Here is a 19,876-nt window from a genome sequence, read left to right as displayed (position 1 = left end):
GGGGGGGGATAGGGAAGGTAAATTTATATTCTTTCAAATTTAATTTGAAGTTAATTTCAAAGAATTTAATTTCTTGATTTTTCTAATATTACATAGCATTAGCAGATGTTGACTGAGAACGTATGTAAATGGGTGGTATGTTCTCACATTCTTGATAAGGGGATCTCCACATTTTTATTCTATTTTCACATCTGGATAATCGGCTAGTTTCAGTAAAAACTGTTCATTTATGTAACTGGAGCAAAGTCAAGAAGCCGTCTCTTCACGGGTAGATCTGGGGGCTGTAAGGATCGCTGTCTGTGGGAAATCATCCCAGGGAGAGGTGAGCACTTGCTCTTCAGTGTCCCCACTATGTCCTGTTTGGATAGACTAGAAATATCTATTTTACGCTATAGATGCGTGCACTTGTCTCTGGAACAGGCTGTGTTTTGAATACAGTGACTGCCCCGTCCACTTTTCTCTCTCCAGTGGCAAGCACAGGCTCTCACACACACACTGGGTGCTCAGTAAACATTAACTGGACATGGGATGGCAAGGGATGGGACATGGTGGCATCCAAGACGAAGACCTCAGATCTGCAGGACTGCGGGGCTTCCACCATCCATATTTTTTACAGGTGAATTTTTGTCCTTGCCCTATTTTCAGATGCTAATGTTTATCTCCTGCCTAGGGTGAAAACAAGCGTGCCCCTTGTAGTAGTAAAAGGCATACGGAAATGGAGACCTTTGTAAGCCCAGTTGGTTCATGGGAAGGTTTTTGTTTCACCTATCTTACGTATCTCACGTATCTTACGTATCTCACGTATCTTACGTATCTCACGTATCTTACGTATCTCACGTATCTTACGTATCTTTGTTTCACGAATCACGTATCTTAGTTGAGATGCGATCTTAGGAGTATTAATCATATACCCACCTTTGTCCTAATAAAGTAGTACTGTTGTCTCTAGAGGCAAGACAGATTAATGGCAGTATCAGGGATTTTGTGAAGCAGCTTATCTGAAAAAGGTTTTATTCTGGAAAATTGTGTCGTGGTTGGTTCTGAGCACGTGGATGGTTTCAGGTTGACTCCAATGCATTAGTCAGGGTAGCTAGCAAATGTAACAGCTCCCCAGTGCCAGAGACTTAACGTAGTATGCTTTTTCTTGCTCATTAACAGTGCGATGCAGCGTTCCTAGTCGGACAGTTGTGCCTCAGCCAGTGTTTCAAGGACTTCGGCTTCTTCTCTCTCGTAGCTCTGCCCACGTCCAGGGCTTCAGAATCCGCTCCCCTCCGCTGCAGGGTTTTATGACCCAGTCTAGGAGTGGTTTTCTGTCCTCCTCCCACATTCTCTTGGAAGTGAATCAATCATATTTCCACCCTTAAATGCGAAGCATGCTGGGAAATGTCTAACTTGTGCGCCTAGGGAAAAAAAGGAGCAATTGTTTGGTGAACAACCAGCTCGTCTGCCTCTCTAGCTCAGCCTGGCCTCTCTCTCTCTCTCTCTCAATTCTCATGTCACTCGTCTTCCTTATTCTTCTTCAGATACTTAACACTTGGTTCATTGTATTCATTCATTCATTCTGAAACCCACTGGTACCATAAGGGGCTTCTGCAACATGGCAGTTGACGGTTTTGAAAGAAAAATCAGATGCAGGACCCACCCTGGAATTCAGTCTAGTTCAGCACCATTTAGCCGTCAGAGTATTTGAGAGTCATGAAAAAAACACGAGTGTGACTACCTGTCTCACCAAGTGGAAGTACTTTCAGCTACTCAGTACCTGAATTCCGCCTCAAATATTTATTTGCTGTCCATTCATTTGTTCCTATGTTATCTTTTTATAGTCTAACTGAAAACAAGCAGAAGCAGTTATTTAAGATTCAGGGGAAAATATAAAGGCAAAGAACTTTAAATTCTCTCTCTGAATTTGATTATCCTTGAAAATTTGGAAAAGATTGTTAGTTGGTCTTAAAGAATGACTTTTGAGAACCACTGGTCTCGTCTCCTATTATCTGTGGACATGGCATTCCTTTTTTATTAGTCTGTAAGCAGTTTGAATTTAGGGACCGCATGTCACATCAAATTTTTTTCTACCCCTTAAACCCTTACCTTTATATATACACTTAACAGATCTCTTTTTTTAAGATTTCATATATGTATAAAATCTTTTTATATAATCTTTTAAAGATTATATATGTATATGTATACAGACACACACACACACACACACACACGAGCATGCACATGCAAGTGGGGGAAGGAACAGAGGAGGGAGAGGGAGAAAGGAAATCCCCAGCTTGGCATAGAGTCTGATGGCACCCAAGTCACACAGTTAGGAAGTAGTTTCTGATGATCAATTAATATGTCTGGGAAAAAAGTTAATACCGTTCACTTCACCTCGTGTTTGTGGAAATCATTTGGAAGTCTGTATTTAACTCTTCTGTGAACTCTATACTATGCAAGTATAGGTTAGTTCTAAATCATATTCCTCAACTTTAAAAAACTGGTTCTCATTATTTTCTTACAAAAGTGTCTTTTTAGACACTTTTTTTTTTTAAACCTAATTCCTTCCTTCCACCATGACATTTTAATACTACAGGTATGCTGTGTGGCTATGAAGTCCGATAGGATTGAGGGGCTGTGGGCAACACCCACTGTGATATCCAAGACTTTTTTTGTCCCCTGAGAACCAATTTCATCTGTCTGGGGCAATATCCCCACCATTGGGAATGCAGATTTCAAATAATGAGGGAAGGAATTCTGAAAATAAGTATTTTTATGATGCTTTGATTACTTATTAAAATGAAAGTAGCTTAATATCACCTGTACATCGTTGCACATTTGGCATCATACTGAGACAGCAAGAGGAAACTCAAAAACAATACCGTTGATTTAAAATGCCTGTAGTCTAGATAAAGCGAACATGCCTCCAGCATTTTAAATGGACAGCGATGCTCATACAAATGAATGGAGATTTAGTAAAATCTGAAAATGCAAAAATAAAATCTGGTAGAGGACGAAGATAAGAGAAATTGAAGAGATGGAAGCTTTCTAGAGCGGCCGCTAATCTGAGTTTAAGCTCGCCATAAAAAGGAAACATAAAAAGAGGGTTTGTGAGGCAATAGGATGGAAGGAAAATTGTGCTGGATAAGGAAGCTGAACGAGATCACATTCCCTTTTCTTCTTGTAGGCGACAGTTAATACAATACAATAGCTAGGTAGCTGCTTCTTTCTGATTTGTTTGAAAAGGAAAGATGATGCACAGCTAAGTCTGCAAGCCTAGGCCATGCTCACGTTGGGGAACGCGGGAAGCTTACAGCCTACAGGTCTCCCTTCCATATTCTTCCTTTTTGTTCCCGCTCCCGGACACGGACACTGGGAGGTAGACGTGAACCTCACTTTACGGGTGCACAGCCCTCCCCTGATCACACAGCTGGTGCACGTGTGCCCAGCTTCCAGGTCTCCGTCTCCGAGTCAGCTGTGCTGCCTACTCCTGCTGTCTGGGCCTCTCTGGTAACTTGGTGGACATGCTGTCCATCTTCAGTGAACATTTTTCTACTGAAGAACATACAGATAGATACCGTGTACTCTGAAGATGGATGAACGATGGGAAATAGAGCTGCCACCGTTATCTGCATTGTAAGTTTTATGGTTTTTTCCTGCTCATTTGTTGGCATGTGTCAGCAAGTGGAAACAAAATTCTGAATCTCTGCTTCCTTGTCTGCAAATGTGTTATTATGGTGCAAGATGAGCGCTAAATGTTGACTCCACGGTGTGAGTACCATCTGTGTGAGCTCAACGTAGTATATCTTGAGTTTTTAGGTATGTGCGCTAGGTCGTTGACTGCAGATCAGTAGAGGCCAAGGTGTTCACAGGCAGTGCTGGGCGTTACGCTGCTGAAAGGTGGAATTCGGTGCACTTGTTTTTGTATCCGTGGGCCTAGACGGACCATGGGACCTAGTTGGTGCTTAATACATGTTTATTGAAGCAAAAGAGCTATTGTTTCCCTCCTCTACGTGGGGTGTCTGCCAAGTCCCTAACAATTCTCCCTTCTCTGGGAACCCAGAAGTGGCACTGGCTGTTTCTTTCCTGAATTCCTGCACCCACCCACGCACCCCCAGCCCTGGTTCACCTGACCATAGCGGGCTAAATTTCCATCCTTGAGATTTGGAACTGAAACACTGTGGGACTGAGGGTCAGTGTCAGTGGCTACACCCAACGTATATAAATACAGGGGCTGCCACAGAGCCGTCGTACAGACGGGAGGCGGGAGAAAGCTAGACTTGCAAACTCAAAGACTGAAGCCACCCTACAGAGAAGAGCAGACAGAACATGGAGAGAGATTCTGGAAGGAGTTAGCCTGCCTATAACCTTGGTTGCATTTCCCATTCAGTTCCTTGAGACACTCTTGTGCTATTCTAGTAAATCCGTTTTTGTGTTGAAGTTGGCTTGGGTCGGTTTCAATTATTTGTGGCTGAAAGTCTTCCGCTATCCTATCAAAATTTCAGGTTTCTCATTTCATTTTCCTTATGGAAAAACTGGAGAAGGAGGAGAAACCAAACTTAGTTTAAGAATTGTAAACTGACGCCCGGCCAAAAAACTGTAAATGAAAATGATCACACATTGTATGTATTCCAAAATAATCCGAGGGGCTTGGTAGAATCATGCTGAGGGCCTTTGTGCATCGTTGGTTTTGAAGTAGTGGGGAATTTTCCCTTCAGGGTGAAGCAGGAGCGCAGAGGGAGTAAAATAGTAGACACGAGTCGACGATAAACCAAATAGTTCAGAAAAGATGCGTAAGAAATCCAGCCATCCCTCCGCGCCGCCTCAACTTCCGCCCTCCTGTCCAGCCCACGGCCAAATCCTGTCTGTGGCTCCTCTGTCCACTCGGAGCAGTCATTCATTCTCATGAGGTGTCCTGCAGTGACCTTCTCTAAGTGGACTGTGGGAAGCCACTCTTGCCACGTGTTTCTCTGCACTGGGACCAGGGTGGTCTTCTAGAAGTGCCCATTGTGTCACCTCTTCCAGGAAAGACTTGGTGGAGGCTTTCTTTCGCTCTGGCCCATAAATCCTGTACGGCCCAGCTGCTGCCCCATGTCCAGCCTCATCTGCTCCCATCCACTCCCCATCCATGCTTCTGGGTGACCTTCTTTTCATTCCCTCTCCCCACCAAGCTTCCTCTGCTGCTGGGCCTTTGCGCACACCGTGTGTGCGCACACACACTGGAACCTTTACTGGAAGGTACTGGAACCTTCTACCTCTACTGGAACCTTCATTTCTGCTGCTTTACCCGGCTCTCCTTGGCTTCTCTGACTAGACCAGTTAATCCTAGCAGAGCACTATAGGCCCATCCTTTCTACCGCGTGGCCTAAGTACACAGTTTTCCTTTCCTTTTTCTCCGCATTTGGTTGCCTTTCTACTCTGAGGGGCGGTAAGCTCCACAAGGACCGGAAACATCTGCCTCAGACTGTTGGTTACCCCTAGCCCCTAAAAGGATGATCAACAAATATTTAACGAATGAATAACTATGTAAAAAGGTGAAGGAAAGAAAAAGCAAACAATCTACCCCCCCCCAAAAAAAGTAGCCTCCAATTTTCTTAATACTCCTTTTCAAAGATTGGTTTTATAATTCATTTGTTTGTAGCTTGCAGTTTTTCTTAGATACCAGGTTCATGAGGAATAATATTATTAATGATGCCAAAATCCCTTTACAAGTAGGAGTCTGAGGTTATCGGCGGATAAAATATAACTAAGGTCAGTAGGACTCCTAGGGCAGCCCACAGAGGCCTGTTTAACCCATAGTGTCTCTAAAACAGTTTTAAGTCCCCAAATCTAAGCGTCTTGTGTCCTGTGGGGACACGGGTAGTATGAAGGAGAGGGTTCCACTTACTAGCGAAGCAGACATGCTCTGACTTGTGCTGTCCAGTTGGCTGTTCTGGTGGTAAGCACGGGACAGGAATAGAGGGCAGCCTTGGGGACCATTCAAGGGAGTGAGTTGCTCGTTAGCCATTTGGTAGGACGAGCTAGGAGAGGTCCCCTTTCCTCTCCCTTTGCATATGTATCTTTGAAACTGCGTGGATTTAATCAGAAGACACAACCTACCCTGCTGGACAAAGACCTTTCGTTGCTCTAGAACACAGAAGTAGTCGTCCTTTGGCAGGGCACCTGGTGGCTTAGTCAGCAGAGCATGCGACTCTTGATCGCAGGGTTGTGAGTTCAAGCCCCATGTTGGGTGTAGAGCCCACTTAAAAAAGTGGGGGGAGCACCTGGGTAGCTCAGTGGGTTCAGCCTCTGCCTTCAGCTCAGGTCATGGTCCCGGGGTCCTGGGATCGAGCCCCACATCGGGCTCTCTACTCAGCGGGGAGCCTGCTTCCCCCTCTCTCTCTGCCTGCCTCTCTGCCTGCTTGTCATCTCTGTCTGTCAAATAAATAAATAAAATCTTAAAAAAAAAAAAAAGAAAGAAATGATTGTACTTTGGGCTGGAATTTTTGCATGAGCATTCTATCCTAAGAGGAAGAAAAGGAAAGGAGTTTCCAAAGGTAGAAAGATTGTTACAGAAGCCCTCAGAGAGCCAGAGAGTGAAGTCCGTTTGTGGAAGTGGTGCTGGATATTGATGGCTGAAGAGGAAGGTCGATGGTGCTTAGGGAATAGGAAATGGGAAGGGAATAAAAAGAAAACACAGCCTCCTGGTCTGAGAGTAAGGGACACAGACATTCTGCTGCTTCAAGGACCTGGTTTTCTTTCTTTTTTTTTTTTTTTTCATCTGAAAGATAGCTATATTTTTTTTCCCAATTTATTTATTTTCAGAAAAACAGTATTCATTATTTTTTCACCACACCCAGTTCTCCATGCAAGCTGTGCCCTCTATAATACCCACCACCTGGTACCCCAACCTCCCACCCCCCCGCCACTTCAAACCCCTCAGACTGTTTTGAAGGACCTGGTTTTCTGACCAATATCCCCAGAGCTCACGGCTGCACAGAAGGGTGAGTTACTTCACGTAAATCTTTCTAGAGAGTATCAGTTTTATTTTAGAAAGAATAGTCTGGCTGCAATGTTAAGAAAAACCTAAAATCCAGAAAATATGGAGTTATCTAAACAGCTACATGGTGCGAGCTGTTTTCATGAAATGAAATAGAGTGCTCCGCAAAAGCTTTTTTGTTAAAATCCCATCAAAGAGGATTGCCTGAAATTAAACCCAGTGTTCTTTCCAAAGAGTTTTGCAAATACCATCCGTGCAGTAGGGAAGCACAGGAATTCGGATGAGAACACATTTTTCCAGGACTCCTAACCCCCTTCCCTTTCACTCGCGAGGTGGCCTCTTATTCATGCTTGTTGGATGGAACCGGTGAACCAAATACTTGAAACCAATTTGCTGGTTTGAGAACAGGTTATTGATTCCCCCGGCGGGTGTGTACTGGGAAAATTGCATTGTTTAACTCTCCACGTGGATGAGTCTCGTCCCATACTCCTTTAAGTCAGGCCGACTGAGTGAGGCACATGGATTCTTCTTGCTTCTTCAGAGGAGTTGAAAAAATGTCCGAGAGGTCTGACTGTTACCTTGAGTTAAAAGACTGCATGTGATTTTGGAAACTGTCTGCTCAGTTGAGGGAATTTTTTTTTTTTTTCCAAGAATGTGCTTTATCTGCGGGGTGGACATTGGGAGAGAAATTTTCCTTGTATCTTGCCCAGTACCAAGAAGACAATGGAGGTGATTGGCCAACAACCAAAATAAATAAATATATTTCCGGATCTTATTTAAAATGATCACTGCTTCAGCTCATGGTGATTTATTGTTTTCAGAACTGCAAAGCCCAGTCAATGCATATTATATGCGTCATATTAGCATTTATTGATTATATGACCTAAATTTGTGTTCTTGAAATAGAAGGAAGCTTCCTCCATCACTGATGGGAAGGAATAATGGAGAGGATATGGTGTTGAGCACGCACATACTTCCCGAATGATTTCGTGAATTGGTGTTATTTCACTCAATAATAAAAGCTCACTTGAATCATTGATATTTAACTCTTTGGGTAAAAGTGAACAAAAGCTTCTGGGTATTGTTTAAGAATATGTATAAGGTAATGAAGCCACATGCTGCTGAATATTTCCTTTAAATGCTAGAAACGTGGGTTCTCTCCCATTCCAAACCTTCCCCTTACACTCTTTCCCCAGACGCATTATCGGCTCAGGGGAGGTTCACTTCAACAGGAGGTTAGCCATTTTGAACCAATCTGAGCAGCCTTTGTAGCGGGAGGAAATGATTTATTGTTCCCAATCACCATTAATAAGAAGACCGTTGTGAGCAAGTCTGCGGATAAATCTACAGCCACAGGGGAGGATTTTAATTTGTGACAGGGAAAACTTCCCCCTGCTTAATGGGGAGAGACATCTCTGACCCTTACCTGAATGGGTTCATGGTGAGAGATAGGCCCTCTGGGCATTTATTGATGTGAAACCAGGAGCATTTCTGATACAGAGTTACGTTTTATTTTTATTTTATTTTTTTTTTTAAAGATTTTATTTATTTATTTGAGAGAGAGAGACAGTGAGAAAGAGCATGAGCGAGGAGAAGGTCAGAGAGCGAAGCAGACTCCCCATGGAGCTGGGAGCCTGATGCGGGACTCGATCCCGGGACTCCAGGATCACGCCCTGAGCCGGAGGCAGTTGTCCAACCAACTGCGCCACCCAGGCGTCCCCAGAGTTACGTTTTAGAAATAAAACTCCCAAGGTCCTCATTTGGGGTGGGCAGTTGGTGGAGAAAAGAATCAAGTTATATTTTGTATTTTCCTCAAACATCTGCATTTTTGGCTTCAGTTTTTTTTTTTTTTTAACTGACAAGTTATTTCTCCTTCAGGCTCCATGGTTGATATAGAGACTGTCAAACGGACCAGACAGAGAACTAAAACCGAAGAAAGGATCTCAATGAAGGCATGCCACAGGGATGCGAACTGGAAGTTTCAGAAACGGGACAAGAGCCAAGGGCACGGGGACAGGTAGCCGTGGGAGAAATACTGAATTCCCTGTGGTGAATTTCGGCACAGGAAACCCATGAAGCACGTGGCCCTACGTTAAGGGTCTCGTGTTGTAATTGTTCAAAAAATACACAGCAGGCCCACCAGCCATACAGTTAACATCCAGACGTCGTTACATTTCTAAATCGTTGTACACTTTGATGATTAGCAGCTTGGGGTTCTGTCTGCTGTGTTTCCTGCGAAAAACCTCCAGAGACTCAGCGGTAACTAAGACCGAGGCAGCTCTCAAGGTGTGAGATTCATCTTCTTTTGGAATTAGGGTTACCTTGGGATTCAACCTCTAGTCGAGAGCAGGTCACGTGGAAGCAAAATTCTTCTGAGACCCAAGCACAGGAAGGAGGGTATGGAGTAAGTCTTTCCCTTTTTGCTCAAGGGATGGACCAAATTTAAAGGTGATGATAAGAACACTGACAGAATGTTATTATTTATCAATTTTTTATTTTTTTTAAAGATTTTATTTATTTGACAGAGAGATCACAAGCAGAGAGGCACAGGCAGAGGGGGAAGGGGAAGCAGGCTTCCCACCTAGCAGAGAGCCCGAAGCAGGGCTCGATCCCAAGACCCTGAGATCATGACCCAAACCAAGGGCAGAGGCTTAACCCACTGAGCCACCCAGGCGCCCCAGAATGTTATTTTTTAAATATGAACTGCTTTTTCCCCTCTGCAGTTCCTCTTGCCTCTGCCTCCTTCCCTCCCCATCCCACCCCAGCCCCATTTAGGCATCATTTACTCAATCAGGGGAAAAAAGGAGTTTTACCAAAAAAAAAAAAATAAGGTGGAAAAGGGCTTTTAATTTTCAAAAGCCACGACCCTAAAAGCACTTGGCATAGTAATTATAAGATGGGCTGGAGCTAAGCTTCTAGCCTCTGGTAGGATGTGAAGCTTTGCAGGTGGTCCAGTAGGGAAGTGGGGAGAGGTCTTGAGCCAGCGGGCAGGGCAGGAGATCCCAGCTGTGGGTGGGGAGGTGAGGAGGAGAGAAGGAAGATAGTGGGGCAGAGAAAAAGTGGAGAAAGCCCTTAGACGGGGATAGCCTCTCTCTTCTCTGGAAAGAGGCTTTGTGTCGAGCCCCTGGGAGAAAGCAGTAGGTACATCACTTCCCTGTGGGGCTCAAGGAGACTGACTGCCAGCCCCCAGAACAGAAATGGCTCAGTGGTGTCCAAGACACAGATAGTCCGAAGGAGTCTCTAGAACGTGAATGTGTCAGCCCATCACGCAAGTCTTAGAATGGGTCCCTGGTGCTCACAAGTGCCACCGGCGTGATAACAAAGAACACACCACCTTCCGCTGGCCCCTGAAGCAAGGGCAGTCTTGGGAGACTGAGCGCTTAGCCTGTGGGTTCTGACTAACTCCAGAGAGTGTCCGAAGCGCAAGGACTTGCAGGATCCACAGGGGGTTCTAGAGACTTGGTTGGTCTGTTTGTGTGGACGGGGTGGGGGGGGAGAACCCACATGTTTGGGGTCAGAAGTGTTTTGACTAAACCCAGTTCAGACCTCCTGACTTCTTCCCTGTTTTTTCCAAGGCATCATTCGAATTGCTTCTGTTCCCAGGCACCTTTCCAGACCTCTCCGTCCTTGGGTTCCTCCAGCACTTCCCACCCGGACCACAGCCAGAACCAGCTTTGGAGCGCAGGTTGGGTTAGCGTCGGCTGCTGCGAGTGAACCCGGAAGGGCTCCGTCGCGTGTGCTCACAGCACCGACCGTGAGTGTGGCCTCCCAGGCCTGGCCCAGGTGTGCTGGCGCCTGGGACATCATGGGGCTTCAGTACACACTTGTCAAACTAAATGTAAAATTCTAAAACACAGAATTATAGAGACGTGAGACAGATCCTTGGAAGAATGTTGGATTGACACGACTTTGATCTCCTCACTGCTTTTCTATGTCACCCAACACTTTGTTTTCAAACCTTCTCAAACATGTAAAATAGCACAAATCGCCACATAATGACCCCCTAGCTCATATGATAGACTCGATTATATTCATGCGTCTGTGTGTATTTAGGTATTTATGACATATTTCTTGATCTATCCATCTACCCATCCATCGGTTCCATATTATTTTTCCCTCACTGCCTTTCCAACACAACCAGTGTCTGGGAGACCTTCAGCTTTGGAGTAGGATCTGACTTTGGCCCTTATTATGGCATTGGGGTGTTGCTTAACCTGACTCTGTTTCTGTCATGGGGGTGGACAGTGCAGCCTACTTCGTAGGTGGTGGTGAGGAGTAAATGGGGTAATAAAGTGTGTTCAGTACATGGTAGCAGAAGCAGAAGCGTTGAGGACAGTGTGAATGTATATTCCAGCCATCAGCACTGATCAGTAATGGTTGGTGCGTCTTGCATTCTTGCTTTCAGCCCCTGCTTTAGGCCCAGAAAGAACTGAAATTCAGGAGACACCGACTCTTGGACTCTTTCTTGGATATAACCGAGAGGTCCCCGGATCTAAGAGGTGAGAGGGAATCTGGGCTTTGGTGTGGAAATGGCATTCTGAAACTGCAGAGTTGAAAGGCCAGAAGTTAAAACTGCAGGATTAAAGGAAACTGGCACCGTTAAAGGCCATAGAGCTCAGAGTAGAATCAGCAGTGAGTTACTTACCCTCGGCAAGATGGGGGATGGGGTCCTTGATGCTCACCTAAAATTCTGAAGAACATTGGCTAAAAAGGAGGTGATTAAGGAGAGCGAGTCCGGACTCTCCGATGGCCACTGAAACCTCTTCCGAGTCCTCTGGTGCAGGGATTTGCACATCTTCTGAGGGGCAGGTCCCCATGAGCACAGCCTTCCACTCTAAGGCTACAGACGATCCCCAAATCGCGGAACCAGCATAGTGTCCAAATCGTTTTGCACCTGAAACGGTCCTGCAAAGTTGTGGCCAGACAGTGGAGGGTGGAGCTCCCCTGTGGCCTCAGACCAGCCAGCATCTGGGACGGTGGGAAAGCTGGAGAAAGGAAATCTCGTGCTTTGTTTCCTGCCGTGCTCTTGCCATGCCCATCCCGTGCCCGGTCGCGGCCATATCCTTCCTACCCTGTGGTTTCGTCACGTGGAGTACAGAGCGGTGTGACCGTGACGGCTTGGGTAAAATCGGGGCCCGCTCGCAGGAATTGTTTTCTGCAGCATAGAGCTGCACGTTTGCGTTCATGTGTGTCAGGAGAATTGTCCCGCGTGAACTGGAAAATGCCCGGTGTCGTCCTCCTCCTAAAGGGTGACAGCCTCTGTGACATAACACAACCACCGATGGAACTCTTTTAAAAATACAAGTGCCTGCTTTCCCTCAATTTGTCCCCACCCCGGAGAGTCTGAGTCCGTGGGTCTTGGGGTCATCCACGGGGATCTACAGTTTAAAAAAATCTTTACAAAGTATTTTGCTTCACAGCCAGAGCTAAGAACTACCTCTGTATGGTCCAGTCACAGAGCTCTCCTTCATAAAGACAGAGATGGGGATGCCTGGGTAGCTCAGTCAGTTGAGCCTCTGCCTTTGGCTCAGGTCGTGATCCCGGCATCGTGGGATCAAGTCCCACATCAGGCTGCTTGCTCAGCGGGAAGCCTGCTTCTCCCTCTGCATGCTCTGCCTGCTTCTGCTCTCTCTTTCTGACAAATAAATTTTTTTTTTAAAGATTTTATTTATTTATTTGACAGAGAGAGAGATCACAAGCAGGCAGAGAGGCAGGTGGGGGGTGGGGGGTGGGGGAAGCAGGCTCCCCGCTGAGCAGAGAGCCGGATGCGGAACTCGATCCCAGGACTCTGGGATCATGACCTGAGCTGAAGGCAGCAGCTTAACCCTCTGAGCCACCCAGGTGCCCAGACAAATAAATTTTTTAAAAAATCTTAAAAAAAAAAAAAAAAAAAGAGAGAGGAAGCATGCCTTCTTTTGTGATGCAAATCTGGGTTAAACCTCCCATTTTTGCTTTGTCTTCCACCAGCTAGGAAAGCTAGCTGAAATGAAAAGATTAGGAAGACTTCCAAAGTAGAAAAGTTGGGAATAAAGGAGAGATACGGACAGCCCAGGAGAGCTTTTGAGGAGACTCTTAAGTGGCATAAAGAAGAACTAGGAGAAGTTATCACTCAGCTACCCTAGAGCAGGTAAATGATATAACCGAGGCCAGAAGGCAGATTGAATCACTGTATTTTACTCTCTAATACCCAGACTTCACATTCTAATATCCCAAGCATCTGTTGGTCAGGTGCCATTTGGGATTTTTATTGTTCATTTTCTATGCAGAACAGATTTTGTTATTCGTGGAGGCATTACTGGACAGTGTCTCTTGGAGTTTCAGTCAGCAGACAATTTAAGGACTATTTGAAGAAAGAATCCAATCCTTGTTGTTGTCTAAAAACCTACATTTGCTGCTTAGATCAGAAAAGTTAAGAACATCTAACCTTCAGATCGAGTGTTACTTGTTCGGAAGAAAATTCTAGAAAAAATAGTGGAGTGTTTTTTGAAGAAATACTGTATTCTTGATGCTCTTCATGGCACAGAGACAAATAACATGTGGAAAATGGGAACAATATGCCAACTTGGAGTTGAAAAGTGACCCAGAACAGTCAGATGTGAAGGAGACTGGGGTATAATTGAATTGGTGGCATCTTTTCCTCTTCCTTAATGGCAGGTAATAGCGATGCATCTTAAAACCATTGGTGTCTTCTATTCAGTGTAATGTGGTATCTGTGTTGGTCTGTATAAAGAATGCCAGATAGAATTCTCCTCTCCGTCGTCTCCTGAAAAACGTACATAAGACATAAAACTCCAGCGGGGGCCCAGGGAATCACAGATCGATGTGTGTCCAACTTCCATAAAATAAGTTCTCTCCGAAAAGAAAAAGAAGCAGCACCATGTATTTACACAACACTAACTCTCCTAAAGAAAGGAGTTGGTGTCACTAAGAAGGAAGTCTTGCTGTTGGAGTGCAGTTTTCTGGGAGAACTCGGTAGCCGTGTGAACCGGGAACTGACGGGCAGAGCCAGGTGTGCTGTCAACAAGTCTCTCCTGTTGGAGGTACCGTGGCTACCCGGAGTAGACCCCGCAGGACCTGTAGCCCCCGGGTCCTCCCTGTCGTCCACGTGCTGCCCTTATGGTCGTTCTCCTATCAACCTCGTTGATAGGAGACTATCCATCTCTTTATCCAGACTAACCATCTCTTTCTTCAAAGATTTACCTGTTTTTTAGTCTGTTTTCGAGGCGTCCCCATCCCCAAGCCTCTCCTCTGAAATACGCTTCGGTATGTCCACGTCCCTTCTCGGTAACGTAGATCCCAGGCAGTGGCTTCACGACTGAGGACCGATGGCTGCATCAGTGACGTGCGGTGCACACCACACCGTTGCCTTGTGTCAGGCTTGGGGCTGATCTCGGTCAAGCCTTTTCCACCAAGCCGCGTCTCCTCTGTGCGGTGCTGCTGCGCATGGTTCTGTGGCATTTCTTCCTGCTCAAGTTCACGATGTTAGAATTCGGCCCATTGTCCAGCCCTCTGTCATCCGAAGGCATCCACGCTGCCGTATCCCTTCCGACTTCCTGTGTCAGAAGGTAGAGTCTTGCCTTTCTGTGTCATTCTCCACGTTCTGATTCAAGACACGGCATAGGACAGTCTGCTGCGTGTCACCTCAGTTCAATTTGGCCCCCGTTCACATCCCGGGAGTCACTGCACATCCCAAACTGCCCCGCCTCCTGCTTGATTAGATCTTGGGAGACCTCAGCAAATGCCTATCGAAACTTCACGCGTTTCATGTCGAGTCTGTTTTCTTACTCAATGCGTCTAGATCTTGGACTGAAAAAAAAAAGAGGGGGAAGAAAACAGAGTTAGGTCTAATGTGACTTCTTAGTGAGTGCCCTTCTTTGGCCCCCATGGGGCCTTGGAAATGGGATGACTGACACAGACTAGGTCAGTGCTCAATGAATATTTGTTGATCCCAGCATGATTTTTTATTGAAAAGCAAGCAGAAGAGCTTGCTCATGGCTCTTGCTGCGGAAAAAAAAAAAAAAAAAAAAAAAGCCCATTTCTCTACACCTGTCCAGGACATCTGCTTAGGGAGGTCCCACCCCCAGCTTCGGTCCACGCCGGAGTATGAATTGACTATTTGCTAATCATGTAAATATTATTGCTGAAACGAAAACATGATTGAAGCCAGAAGTGTGAACCGAATGTAAGAAGTGCCAGCTCTTTAATGTAAGCAATTAATTAGGCATCATCTTTACGTCTGGTGATAGGTCCCAGGGTGTTAATCAAATCAAATATCACCAGCTGCTGAGACAACAGGCTCGTTCAGGAAGGATTCTTTGCACTGAAGGGGAGAGGGACGTGGCACCGAAATGACTTTCTGAGCCTTCAGGAGCTGAGGACCCCTCTGGGGGAATTGTGGGGCACGTGCGGACCCTGTCTTGAGTCAGCTGATGTAGAAAGGGCTAGACACAGCTGGGCTCACCTCCTGGCTCTGCTTCCTTCCAGCCTTGGAAAAGCACAAGATCTACCTGAGCCTTCGTTTCTTCACCTGTAAAATGGAGGGGACAACCCCTACCTTATGGGGCTTTCATGAAGGTAAGAGACTCTGCAGATGGCCCGCTGGGGCACTGCCCAGCCTGCAGGAAGGACTCAGCGAGGCAGTCGGGGGTGGTAGCGATGGGGGCTGCGAGCAGTTGAATGGGTTCCAAGCCCCACGGTGCTGCCTACATGTCTTCTTTGACCTTGGACATGCCCTTCACTTTCAGAGCTTGCTCTTCTGTCTCTGAAAAGGCAGGATTGGACCAGAAGGCGTGCCAGGGCGAGGTGCCCATCATTCCATTCCATGACGGGATAGGAATTGAGACACTTCGCTGGTAAGTGGGACGAGACACGGGCAGACTCCCCTGATGGGGGGAGGGGAGCCTCACCACCAAGGGAGACGCTTCCTAGAGCGTTCCTGTTCCTTATTCCGACCCCCCAGCCCCATCCCGTCCCGCCTGCCGGGCTGTCCTCGCAGGCGGGGGCTCACCACGGAGCCCATCTGTGCGGTGTACGGGGACGCTCGGCACCACGACAGGGGCACCTGAAGTAAATTTTGGGAGGGAGGGAGGGCCTGTATTGAACTACTGCGAAACTTGAAATGACACTTCTTTTTCCTTGTTTTTCTTGTGGCAATTTAGTACGCGGTGGATGAGGAGAGCTAGGAACACACAGAAGGTTAAAACTACCACCATTAGCGTCCTATGTATGTCCTTCCAGTCACTTCCATATAAAACGAAAATGACTGAACATGCCGCCCTATCTCAGAGCATCCTTTTCTCGGCATTTTCCCCTTTCTTCATCAGGGCCGTTTTAACTTTGGCCGATTTCTGTTAATAGCGATGCCTTGGTTGTTTAGCAGAGGCCCCCGAAGTAAGGTGCTGGCCTCTAAGGCGTCCGTACACAAAGCAATCAGGGAACAGGAAGCTTTTAGAATTTCCGTTTATATTTTTACCTCTTTTTAAAATTGTGTGTGTGCACGCGTGTGTGTTTATTTCATATCATGTAAAAATACGTCTGGAGGTAGACTCTCCCCAGCTGGGGTGGGGTGTGGGGCCACTGTTAGAGACTTAAAACGTTGTCCCCTCCTGCCCTCCTTTTTTTTTTTTCTTTTTTAAAGATTTTATTTATTCATTTACCAGAGAGAGAGAGGGAGAGCACAAGCAGGGACAGAGGCAGGCAGAGGGAGAAGCCGACTCCCAGCAGGGAGCCTGACGTGGGACTCGGTCCCAGGATCATGACGTGAGTCGAAGGCAGACTCCCTAACTGAGCCACTCTGGTGCCCCAACTTCCTGCCCCTCTACCTCAGGTACGGGCCTTCATCCGCAGGCTGGCAGCCTCGTGTGCGCCTGCGGGCTGCTTCTGTCTGTGCTTTACGTTACATTCCAGGCAGAAATCAGAGGAAAGAATGAGGAGCAAAGGGTTTTCTCCTAGTGACACTTTGCTTTTCATTCAAGAAAGGGCATTTTCCTGCTCACGGATCAAAACAAAGAAAGTTGGCAAATGGAAAACTTTCAGGTTCTCAGCTTCTGTGCCAAAGGAAGTCAGGGACATAGGGAATTGGGAATTGTTGTGGGTCTAGATTATCTGTAGGGTCAACTGCAGTCCTCCCTCCAGGACTACACATGCATGTGTACACACACACACACACACACACACACACGTACACACATGCGTGCGCACACACACACACAGCTTTGCCAGGTGATTTCAGGGGATGGCGGGAGGCCTGCTCTGCAGTGTCAACCTGGGACCGAATGGACGCTCTGCTCAGCCCAAAGCCAGGGAGCACGAGCGAAGCAGCAGGAAAAGGAGCTGGGAAAGAGAAGACAAGGTGAACCTCTATGAACGGGAGCGGCAGACAGGGAGAGCAGAGCGGCTCTGGAGGTTATAAGCCGCAGGCAGGATAATAACAGTGGAAAAGAAATATAATGGCCAGGAGAAATACGAAGGAAAAAGCAGTCCTACAATGGGGAACAGGTAAACAGTCCTTTAGGTGTCTGAAGGTTAAGGCTGTGCACCCCCCGCACGACCGAAGTCAGCTCTGCAGTGCGGGTGGGGGTGGCGGAGGTGGTGGTGGAGGAGGCCGTTTAGTAGAAGTTGGGCCAAGATCTAGTAACTTCTGTAGAAACACAAGACGTGCATTAGGACTGCAAAGGAGTTCTGCAGAAGGTTTGGTAACTTAGAGATTTGAAGTCTGATATCCGGGAATACCCATCGGGATCGGCTCTGTTCTGTAGAGCGCTGCCATGTGGCATTACGTAGGCTGTTGCAAATCATTCCTACTGCAGTTTACACGTTGGCAGGAACTGACCACAGTGTTCGCATGAGACACGTTTCTGATAACAAACAACTAAGCAGCACCATAGCTAGCGGTATCCCTGAAACGGTTCTATAGGACCTATGACAGGACCAATCACAGAACCAAAGTCCAGTGTCTTTGGACATTGTAAGTTGCAGGAGCCAAAAGTGTTTGAGAACAACACAGGTGTTTGAGCCACATGTAGTTTCCTCTAAGAAACTTGGTACCAGGGGCACCTGGGTGGCTCAGTGGGTTAAAGCCTCTGCCTTCTATTCAGGTCATGATCCTGGGGTCCTGGGATCGAGCCCCGCATCGGGCTCTCTGCTCAGCGGGGAGCCTGCTTCCTGCCCCCCTCTCTGCCTGCCTCTCTGCCTACTTGTGATCTCAATCTCTCTGTCAAGTAAATAAATTTTAAAAATCCTTAAAAAAGAAAGAAAGAGAGAGAGAAACTTGATACCAGACAAGGGTATTACTCTAGAAAATAAGTTTTAAAAAAAAAAAGGAAAGAAAAAGGAAATCCTGAAGATGAAGAATTCACTGATTTTTTTTTTCCCCACCAGAGGAAGAAATACCTGATTTCTGAAAACAGCCTATATCCTGAACAGTTTCCTGGAAATGACACCGCTGGTTAACTTTTATAAAGCATTCCAAGTGTTGATCAGCAAGTTTTGATGCTTCCAAGTGCCCAAAGAGGTAAGCAATTTAAATGAGTTTAATATTTTTACCTGTATCTGACATGGAGGCCCACCTAACGTAAACTTTTCTGTGTGTGCGTGCCACTGACTTGATGTCTCTCTCTCATTATAAGGGCACAAGCCTTAGGGGGTTAGGATCCCACACTTCTGACTTCATTTAAAGCCACATCTTAAATATGGTGAGGGTTAGGACTCCAGTATATGAATTTTTTTGGAGGGGGAGGCACCGCTTAGTCCACTACAATTCGTTTGTATCTCTCCGTCGGTATGTTTCATAGCGTCTCGTAACCCCAGCAGTCCCTATACTCATCATCATGGGACCCTACTTCTGCAAGGAAGGATGGTGAGGCTGCTCATGCAGTCTAAGAAGACAGATGTGTGCTCGTGTTAGAAAAGGTACCATCTTCGGCAAAGCAGCAAGACAAATACCTCAGTGGAAAATGGGCAAAGAAGGGAGATTGAAATTCACAGAAAGGACAAAAAAACCCCCAAAACCTAAAAAAACAAAAACAGAAAGCTAACAGGAACATGGAGAGATACTCAAACTCATTGGCTGATGGTAAAATGCAAGTTAAATTAACAACATGGTATCCCTTTACATGTACTAGACTGGCAAAATCGGGATTCTGCCGAGTGTTGGAGACACGGGGGCATGGGGGCCCTCACGCACTGCTGATGGGAGCGTAAAGTGGTCGAGAAATCCTGCAGGGGACTCTGGGGGTAATAGCAGCTTAGGTCTGTTATACTTCCTGACCCCGCAAGTCCACTTTTGCGTGCATATCAAGAAGGGATTTGCCCACAGTTCATAAGGGTCCTCTATGAGGAAGGTGACAAGGCGCGTCAGCTCACCTGGGACAGCTACAGTGCACGGCTGCCAGAGCTAATGGCGTTGCTAGTAGTGGCATTTTCCCTCTCAAAAATGTTCATCCTGGGTATAGGGGTTGTGCTCCCAGCATACGTGTGGTGGTGCTAGGAGCAGGCAGGGAGGGTGTCGGAGGCAGTTTGCGGAGTGGAGAGGCCAGATGTGTTGGGTTCATGGTCTTCCGCAGAGAGAAGCAAGAGAGTAGATGTACCCTTAGAAAAATATATGGGTCTTTAAAACACGGGCTGAATAAAAAAACAGATGGAGGTTTCTAACTATAGTTGCACACCATTAGGATTGATGCCTATAAAACTATATGCTGTATAAGAACACAGTAGCGAAGGGGCTTGCATTAAGCACATTGAAATGGTTGCCTTGGACAGATGAGGCAGAGCAGTGAAAGAAAAAGGAAGAAAGAAAGAAAATGAGAAGGGTCCTCTTAGACCAAAGATGGTGCTGAACCATTGAGAAGTGTGGTTAACTCAGGCCGTAGTATCCGAAATTGAAAAGAAAGAATCCCATCAAGATAGAAAAAAGCA

General features: G+C 46.4%; 1 long non-coding RNA gene across 12 annotated transcripts in view; it reads left to right on the top strand.

Annotated features, from left to right (window-relative positions):
* Positions 1-19,876, top strand: part of LOC122917739 — a 120,394-nt gene that overhangs the window by 53,807 nt on the left and 46,711 nt on the right. For 8 of the 12 annotated variants that reach the window (XR_006386457.1, XR_006386454.1, XR_006386458.1 and 5 more), the window contains exons 2-7: positions 8,840-8,978; positions 10,565-10,744; positions 11,367-11,460; positions 15,446-15,535; positions 15,706-15,813; positions 18,341-18,473. This is a non-coding gene — a long non-coding RNA (uncharacterized LOC122917739). The other 4 variants (XR_006386451.1, XR_006386452.1, XR_006386453.1 and 1 more) reach the window with 4 other exon arrangements.

Source organism: Neovison vison, chromosome 9, assembly GCF_020171115.1.
Source record: "Neovison vison isolate M4711 chromosome 9, ASM_NN_V1, whole genome shotgun sequence".
In the NCBI taxonomy this organism is placed as follows: domain Eukaryota; kingdom Metazoa; phylum Chordata; class Mammalia; order Carnivora; family Mustelidae; genus Neogale; species Neogale vison.
This window is presented reverse-complemented; position numbering and strand designations above follow the sequence as displayed.